Source organism: Hoplias malabaricus, chromosome 11 (assembly GCF_029633855.1).
Source record: "Hoplias malabaricus isolate fHopMal1 chromosome 11, fHopMal1.hap1, whole genome shotgun sequence".
Lineage (NCBI taxonomy): Eukaryota > Metazoa > Chordata > Actinopteri > Characiformes > Erythrinidae > Hoplias > Hoplias malabaricus.
Window position 1 is genome coordinate 42,300,593 of NC_089810.1, and position 10,000 is coordinate 42,310,592.

General features: G+C 45.4%; 1 long non-coding RNA gene across 2 annotated transcripts; it reads right to left on the bottom strand.

Moving 5' to 3' along the window:
* Positions 1 to 4,057: 4,057 nt before the first annotated feature.
* Positions 4,058 to 9,846, bottom strand: LOC136709182 (uncharacterized). 2 transcript variants are annotated; one of them, XR_010804457.1, is made up of 3 exons: positions 9,765 to 9,846; positions 4,817 to 5,086; positions 4,058 to 4,680 (listed from the first exon to the last, which is right to left on the bottom strand). It is a non-coding gene; the product is annotated as an uncharacterized lncRNA (long non-coding RNA). The 2 variants fall into 2 exon arrangements; XR_010804458.1 differs by having other exon boundaries at positions 9,673 to 9,805.
* Positions 9,847 to 10,000: the final 154 nt, after the last annotated feature.

The following is a 10,000-nucleotide window of genomic DNA, read 5'->3' on the forward strand; positions in this document are numbered from 1 at the left end:
TGTCTGGGTCCGGTGCTAGGCTTTCTCTCTCTCTGCTCACAGCAGAGAAACACCATCTGGAGGTTTTTAGACAACGGAGAGACTCCAAACGCTTAAAAGCACCAACCGAGATGAGGATGTTGCTCTATTCCTGCTCCATAGGGGGGTAACACTGACTTATTTTTGCTGTTACAGTTACATTACTTAAGGTGGAACTGACTCTAAATTCAGGAGAGCGCTAACTGCATGAAAGTAAACACAGAGGGAAAGTGCTACAAAACTAAACAGCTCGAGTTACACATGAGTTTCTGTGGGAATTCAAACGTTTACAAAAATGTTACACTTCAGCCGCATACAAACACAGTGCTTCTGAATGTAAACAAACCAGAGAACAGCGGTTCCCCACAATCGTAAATATCCCCTTTAAATATATTACACAAAAGTGGTTCTTCCAGGAGAAGAGTGAGGACCCTGTAGAGTTAACTTACACAGGGCAAGGCTCCTTCTATTTTGGAAAACAAATACATTCCATCAGTAAAAGATCTTGGACACCCCCTCCTCCAGGAGTTTTTAGTAAATCAAGGGCTTTAATAAGACACTGGAATCCAGAGCTTCTCTCGGGTGAAGGATGGACTGGTTGAGATGTTGGGCCAGGGCCATTTCTGTGAGGATTTGAGGACGTTCATTCTTGAGAACATCAGAGAAGTCAGGTGCTGACGTTAATGGCCAGTTCTGGACCACAATTCCCACTCTAATCTGTCCTGAAAGCACTGGATGGTACTCAACCACACCACAGCGAAACCGGGAGACCTCATACACCACAATAAACCTATAGTGAGCTTAAGGTCTATGCCCAATGCCCAGTGTTGTGTGGAGAGACATAAAGACGACCCCCCTCCCACACGCACACACCACCAGCAGAAACAGAAGAAGCTTCAGACACAGTAGTGACAACCTGAGCTCTTAACCTTCCAGCTAGTCTCGCTCACATCTAACTTCACACAGCAAGCCAGGCCAGGGAAGAGGTCCCAGGGAAGGACATGTTTCACTGAGCCAGGAGTGCACTACGCCAGGCTCGTTCATCTCTTCCATCCCTTCCTCCCTATTTTCCTTTGCTACTGCCATCTCTTTATCACTGTTTACTAGGGAGGCATTAGTGAAGGGGGCTGGGACCCAGCTGTGAGGGATTCTGTTTGCGGAGGGAGTTTGGGATACACACACACACACACACACACACACACACGCTGACAGGCAGAGGAATCACCTCCAAGCATGTGTGTGTATGCCAGGGATATATCACCTTGTGAGGACCAGGACTTGTCTACACCCTCACGTTCTGGAGAGTCCTCGTCTTTGTGGGGACCACAGTCAGGTCCCCGCCACAAAACTCAGTACATTTTAAGGTGGAAACATATTTTAGGGTGAAGTTAGAGTTAAAGTTAAGCTGGTAACATGTTTGGATAGTGTCAGGGTTAGGGTCAAACTCCACTCTTAAAATGAAAAGTGCTACATATACTTTTTTGTACGATGCAATAGAAGAACAGTTGGTTCCTTAAAGAACCAAAAGAATTCTACACCAAGTGAAAGTCCTCTAAAATGTCTTTCAAGGTTCTTTATGGAACCAAAAGTGGTTCTTCTATTGCATCGTACAAAGAAGTATATGTAAATGTTACTTTAAGTCACAACAGAATAAACCGAGGGCTATGTAATGGCCCCACAATGTGTGAAAACAAACTGATGTGTGTGTGTGTGTGTGTGTGAGCACATCTTGAAATGCTTAAGGGTCCTGGCTGTGTTACACTCAGACAAGGTTTGAGGTGACTATGACGCTGGGGTCTTCCAGGGGTCTCCTCAGTGTCCAGCTGGAGGTGAGCAACACGGCAGGAATATCATCATATCACTTCTCTGTCTTTAGGGAACATCAGCCCCTAAAAAAAAACTAATCCAGAAAACGGGGCTCCTATCAAACATCTGGTGATGCACCATGCGTCTCCACGAGTTACAGCGAAACAAACAAGTCAAACTTCTCTTCAGAGAAACCCACAGGTGTTTGTGTCCCTCTGTGTGTGAGGAGGAGACCGAACACTATGGGTCTGAAAGAACATGGGCGTGAAGAAGCCCTTCATGAGCGACGAGACTGACCACTGTGTCCGAGCGGAGACAACCGCCAGTAAACACCGTACGTCCAGGAGTGTGTACTTCCCGCTACTTTAAGGAGCACCCGCTGTGGATCCAGATGTTTATAACGGGACATGGTGTGAAGCAGCTGCACACCAAGAGTCAGAGGTGTATAAAGACCCTCAGCACTGGGCTGTGGAGCAGTGGAACTGCGTTCTCTGGAGAGATGAAGCTCCCTCCAGGAACGAGTTGGAGTGGGGTTTATGATCCAAGACTAACCATCCAACATCAGCACCTGCCCTCACTCACTCTCACTGCGTGCCATCAAATACTCACAGCAATGGCGTGTCGTTTAAAAGCTATGCGTTATTTAAATGACTGACAGAAGCTAGAGGCAGGTTTCAGGGCGTCAAAATAAACACTTGGAAAAATACACGTTTTTTAACATATAAAAGTCCCCACAGCACAACGATAAACACACACACAGTTACAGAATAAAAGCCTTTAAATCCTTTAAGCCAAACTCATCAGAAATCACACACCGCGCGACTCGTCCCTGTCCAAGAGTCCAACTCCAACAGGAGCGCGCGCTTCATTAACCTCGCGCGTTTCTGACTGACGGCTGGAGTAAGAGAAGAGTTGCGCGTCTTACCGAGTGTGGAGTGAAGGAGTGAAGGAGTGGAGGAGTGAAGTTGCTGGAGTGTGAGAACCTCGCGGGAGCCGGGATGGAGAGAGGATGAGGCACGAGCAAACGTTTCACTCTTAACTCTCACCGGAGTCTCTTTCTCTCTCTTTCTCTCTCTCTCTCTCTCTCTCTCTCTCTCTCTCTCTCTCTCTCTCTCTCTCTCTCACACACACACACACACACCAGTCCTCCTCGCTCCCGAGAGGGAAACGTCACGCGCGCGCGTACCCACACACGGCGGATGGGATGGGACACGGTCGTTATTGTTCTGCCTCACGCACGTGCAGCTAGCGTCAAGAACAGAGAGAAGAGCCTGCGCTCCACAGAAGTGAAGGAGTGGAGACATCCACAGACACACAGCAGCGGAAGAATGAAGAGATGGAGAGACTAATTAATGAAGATAAGCAAACATTTAATTACGGAAAGAAACGCACGGATGATCCATGAGGAAATAATTTAATGAATGTGTAAAAACTACACACAGAGGCTGGTGAAAACAAGATGAATTTTAATAACTTTTAACTAGGAATATTTGGGACATTCTTTAAATTCCAATAACAACAAAAGTTTGTGTTTTGTTAATTCCACTGAACTTTTATTTAACTGAAAATGATATTTCTGAAATGTTCACAAAACAACTTGGCTGTTCATTCATTCATTCATTCATTCATTCATTATCTGTAACCCTTATCCAGTTCAGGGTCATGGTGGGTCCGGAGACTAACTGGAATCATTGGGCGCAAGGCGGGAATGCACCCTGGAGGGGGCGCCAGTCCTTCACAGGGCAACACAGACACACACATTCACTCACACACTCACACCTACAGACACTTTTGAGTCGCCAATCCACCTACCAACGTGTGTTTTTGGACTGTGGGAGGAAACCGGAGCACCCGGAGGAAACCCACACAGACACAGGGAGAACACACCACACTCCTCACAGACAGTCACCCGGAGGAAACCCACGCAGACACAGAGAGAACACACCACACTCCTCACAGACAGTCACCCGGAGGAAACCCACGCAGACACAGAGAGAACACACCACACTCCTCACAGACAGTCACCTGGAGGAAACCCACGCAGACACAGGGAGAACACACCACACTCCTCACAGACAGTCACCCGGAGGAAACCCACACAGACACAGGGAGAACACACCACACTCCTCACAGACAGTCACCCGGAGGAAACCCACACAGACACAGGGAGAACACACCACACTCCTCACAGACAGTCACCCGGAGGAAACCCACACAGACACAGGGAGAACACACCACACTCCTCACAGACAGTCACCCGGAGGAAACCCACACAGACACAGGGAGAACACACCACACTCCTCACAGACAGTCACCCAGAGCAGGACTGAAACCTACAACCTTCAGGACCCTGGAGCTGTGACAGAGACACCATCTGCTGCTCCACTGTGTATTTGTGAAGAAACTTAATTTGTCTTTTCAAAAACCACTAACATCATTGCAGCGTTAGTTTATTTACTGCTTGATAACTATACGTTTAAAGTTGTAGAATATTCAGTCCAATACTATGTTAAATAGACAGCCACCTTAATAAAATGTCAGGTTTTTTAAGGAGGGATATTTTTTTTAAACTTACACCTTAAGTGCTTTAGACTTTTCCACAGTGCTGTAAATTTACAAAATATAATCAGATCAAATAATAATCAGGAGAAATGCAAGCAATGGATTTCAGTGGATGTGTGAATGGATGACTGAGTGAGACAGTGAATGGATGGATGAAGGAGGAGTCTGTGAATAGTGTGAACAGATAAAAACAAACACAGTCTGAATCTCAAAGCGCTCTCGTGGTGTCGGTGCGAGGCGTCAGACCCGAGCAGAGTGAGAGTGAGTGGACTGCGTCTCTCTGATGGTCAGCTCCTAAAGGAAGCGGGGAGAATGAATGTGAACGAGTTATTCCCAGGTCTTACGTTACAAGCAGCTGCTCTTTCATCCACGGAGCTCAAGGCTTCAGGACGATGACCATATAAAGAGTAAGAGGAAAACAGAGGCTGACCGACGGAGGTCACAATCAATGGATTTCCTGTGGTCATCTGCATCCAGCCACAGCCGGCAGGTTGATCAGTCGCTCGAGTGCGTGTTCTTGGGCGTGGCGTGTGGTGGGAGGAAGACCCCCGAGGTTCTGCTGGAGCAAAGGGTCAGGAGTGTGTTTCTGACTGAGGACAAGTGGATGCAGCGTCCACGTCTCTAATGTCGGTCCAACGTGATTTTCAGGCGATGCTAGGGCCAGGGATGACCCAGAGGAGGGTTTTTTACTCTGTAATTCCTTAGAAGAAAAGATGAGACAAATATGAGACATGAGAAAGCAATAAACGAGAGCAAAACTCATCCCAGTATTGGATGGCGCTCCATCACTCCAGAGAACACAGTTCCACTGTTCCACAGCCCAGAGTTGGTGGGCGTTATGTGCCTCTTGCTGATGCTTGGCGTTGGGCATTTGATAATATTTGTAGGGGTCTGTAACTATACACTCTCAGAAAAAAGAGTTTACATCACTGTCACTGAAGCTACTAACAGTGTAGTGTATCTTTAAAGGTACAGCAGTGGTGTTAGAGTCCAGTTATGTTCCCTAAAGGTTCATTACATTCTCTTCTCCAGAAGGAGAGAGGGATCTCTGTAATCTTTCATTATACAACTGTGGAGAATAAAAGAACACAATAAAAGTCCTGGAGATGAAACGAGGCGAATACAACCAACACAACTTTAACATCCACAGTTAATGTAGAGTAAGGTACAGTTCTGTTCCCTAAATGAAGGTAAAGAAAATGCACCCTCGAGGGTTCCACCGCAGTGACACTTCTCAAATCGGGGTTCAAATCGTTTGCATGCGGCAGTTTGTGGGTGAGAAAGATAACAGCATCATTACTCCCCCCGGGTCCAAACCAAGTCTAAAACTGGGACTGACCACTGGTGCACAGGTGTCAGGTGTCCAGGATCTCGGGCCATTCTTTGGGATCACAGCACTACAGCGATACATGACCTAACCATCTGAGTCAACACACAAACAACCACAAAGGCTTGACATCGCAAAGGAAGAACGTGGCCATTTCGTCGTCTAAATTCAGGCAAATCTGTGTCCTCCATCAAACGTGATTCTTATATTCGAATAAAATGTAGCTTGCAGATGGAATTAAAACATAGCAGTTATTAATACAACAGATGAATCTAAACTTTTGAATGAAAAAGTGTATGCTCAAATTCATCCATCCATCCATCCATTATCTGTAACCCTTATCCAGTTCAGGGTCACGGTGGGTCCAGAGTCTACCTGGAATCATTGGGCGCAAGGCGGGAATACACCCTGGAGGGGGCGCCAGTCCTTCACAGGGCAACACAGACACACACACATTCGGACACTTTTGAGTCGCCAATCCACCTACCAACGTGTGCAAAGACAGTCACCCGGAGGAAACCCACGCAGACACAGGGAGAACACACCACACTCCTCACAGACAGTCACCCGGAGGAAACCCATGCAGACACAAGGAGAACAGTGGTTACTGGTTTATTATTTTTAAAAGAGTACTTTCTGGAATATTTCTTATGGATAATTTGATTAAATACACTTTAGATCATAATGTTCAATTAATTTGTTGTTAATTTGAAATGATTCTTTTAATTTGGTAGTTTTGGTTGTATTTTAGAAATGAATCAACACAAAGTGTAATGGTTTATTAGTCATTTTTAATTTAATTACATGTTATTAAATTTAATTAAAGTAATTTGAGCCATTTCAATTGATTAGATTTGTTTGTAGCAGTCTGGTCTTTTTCTGATTCTCCTTTTTTTTTTTAGAAGAGAGAGGGCACTTGCCTCTTGTCTGTAACACCTCAGATACTGACTGCTGCCTTCCACCTCCCTCTCTGCCCCCTCCTCCCCGCTTTGGTTCAAACATTTGTTTGAATTACAAAGTGCACGGTCAAAGACTGGCCACGCGGCGCCTTGGAAGTAAATCTGCAGCCGCTTTCAAGTCCAAGGTGCGAGGCGTGAAGAGACGCCATGTCGACCTGCCTGGGACGTCCCGCTCGGGGACGGAGTACTGGGGGGAGGGGGGTTCTCTCTGAAGCACAGGGGTAAAAAGAGAGTGCCCCAGATGGGCAACACGTCGGGGGCAAAAGGGGAGGAAGATGAGTTATCGGCACGTGAAGAGAGACGGGAGTGGGGGAGGTGGAGCCCACAGAGGAGTCAGAAATGAAAATGTGATCCAGATCTTCCCGGGACAAGACCAATGCTGTTCCAATTAGTCGCTTCAAAGGCCAAGCGTCCGATACACTCCTGCTCCACATAATCCAGCCTTTCACCTTCTTATCACCATCCCACCTTTCATCCCCTCCTTCTCTTTCTCACATTGCCTCTACAAGAAGTGGACTGAGAAAGCCTTGACACCGCAGACCAATGTCCAGTGTCCAAAGGCACACAGCGGTATTCCAGTGGAGAGACACTTTAATGGACAGTTGTTGAGCAGATTTGCTCAAAGTGGGCATCAGTTTTAGCCCAAAACAATCCAGGATCTCCAGAGTATATACAATGGCTGATATTTATTCTTTACTAGTGTCCCCAAACTTTTGCACATGACTGTATGCCTATGGTGTTATGGGCGTGGTCTATGACATCCCTTACACGTTTAATTCTCTTAACCACGGACCCCATAGAAGCCCTTCCTTTTCTCCTTCAGACTTTATTCTCATGGATATTGTTTTTATAGACAGCATTATACCACACCATCGAACCTAACCTCTCAGACAAACAGCGCCACTGTGGGACCCTCAAAGATCCATCTTAGTGCTTTTAATTCAGGATCAAAAATCATTTCAGTTTTTTAACTTCATAAATTAAACTATTTAAAACACTTCTACTGTGAAAACACAGATCAATCTGGAACTACATGTTTCACAACTGGATTTAAGACCCCTGCTGGACCTGTGAAGGGATATTTACAGTGTGTACCTTCAGAGAACCACACGGTACCTGCACATTACCTTTTTCAGACAGTGTAGAGACCCCCAAACACCCTTTAAAGGGAACATCTATAATTGTGAGCAATCACAGTTCTTTCTGGTTGTTTAGATTCCAAAGCTAAGTGTTTTTAAGACGGAATGAAATGTTTGAGGGGGTAAAACAACAGTTGTTTGTAAGTGTAACTTTTCACTGTTTGAATTCCCACAGAAACTCATTTGTAACTGGAGCTGTTTAGTTTTGTAGCGCTGTCGCTAGTGCAGTTAGCCGTCTCCTGAGTAATCCAGGATCAGCTAAAAATAAGACAGTGTTACCCCCCTATGGAGCAGGAATAGAGCAACATCCTCATCTTGGTTGGTGCTTTTCAGTGTTTGGAGTCTCTTCGTTGTACATTTTGTAGAGCAAACACGATCCTATTGTCAACACACTGGGCCAGGGGCGTATAAAACCTTAGTAGCAGTGGAACTGTGTTCTCTGGAGCAATGGAGCACCATCCAGTGCTTTCATAAAGAGTGAAAGTGGTGTTTGTGGTCCACAGCTAATCCTCCAACAACTCACTAATGTTTCTATTGCAGCGTACAATCAAATCCTCACAGAAATTATATATTTCAAAAGCCACGACGGGTGAGAACTTGTCCACCAATGTCTTGCCATAAAATTTTATTCTGACCCTAAGTAATGTTAATATTGGTGAATATCATTTTACAGCTCTGACCTTTCAGTGCTTGTTAGCTACATTAGCATTTTTAGCTCAAGTGCAAAAGCAAAAGTCAGACTCCAAACACTGTGCAGTTAACTATTCTTTTCATTTCCTCTCTTCTCCTCGTCTTTCTCTTTCTCAGCTCTGTTTCACATTAAACAGACACTTGCAAAACCATCATCACTCACAGGCTCTGACTGCTTTACTGCACACGAGCGCCCAGCCAGGGTCACGGCACCATCGCAGCGAACACACGCAAAGTCCCGAGAACAGGCACATTTTCACAGGCCCTTCTTCTTCTCGACACATTTTCTTTGCTCCCAGTAACTGAATTACATGCTAGGAGATGTGTACACTAACATATACTTCCTATTTTGAAAGAGATTATGAAGCCTAGGCCTTGACCAAATGTAAAGAAACCTCAGGATTTGTCAGTTTGGCTCCATTTAACGTCGTCTTAAACGTGGGTCTAGTGTTGTGATTGGAGAGACACAGACAGGTTCAGAGCTGTGATTGGAGACTCTTAGGCCACGAGGCGGGACAACACTGAAGTGCTCCATGTCCTCAGATAATAAATAGAAAAAAAGAATAGGCTTGTTTGACTTCACCTGGCACTGCACAGACCAACCGTCGCCTGTTTTGGTGCAGTGCATGCTGGTTAGTTTTTGTCCGACATGCATCCGTGATACGTCACAATGACACGCAGCGTTAGCATGTCGCGAGTCTGGACTTTAGATGCTGAAATGAGCAGAATCCTCTTCATTTCAATGGTGTTTGCAGCGGTGAATACATTTGTGCTGGAGATTTCAGGAACAAATACATTATATACTTATATACTTAAACTGGTTGCTATCACTGCTATGGTGGCTCGAAAGGGGCGGAGCTTTGTAAAACAGTGCTGTTAAATAGTAGCCGACCCTGGTCGTGAGCACAGTCAGGAAGGGGCCTAAAGCTCAGGTTTTTAATCTCAAAATCAGCCCCCAGAGTGTTATAAATTGCAAAAGCTTAATGCAGCCTCCTGTTCATGCCTTCTGTCGTCACGGCGACCAGTTTGTAACAGCACAAAAACCATCTGTGGTTCTGCATAGAACCATTTACAGAAATGTTTTATATAAACCCATGTACAACATAAGAACCCCTTCACCATGCCAAGAACATACAACGGGTTCTATATAAAACTCACACAGAACCCTTACCTTTAATCGAATGAACTTGCAGAACCAACTTTAAGACTTTGGGGTTATATTTGCGTAAGTAATAAATTAATGTTATTAAAAAAGTCACATACATGTTGTTTAGCAGCTTCTGACCAATCACCTCACACCTCACCTCACCTCCCCTCAGTTGTGTGTGTGTGTGTGTGTGTGTGTTAATGATTCCAGATGAACTGCAGGTGTGTGCTGAGCCAAGGAGGAGCCAAAGCAGCGACTGAACCATTCACAACTGGAAGAGTCCCAATCTAGAATCCCTGGGTGGGGGGGATATCTGGTGCTCACTTGATACTTTCTGGTCCTTTCTTAATTG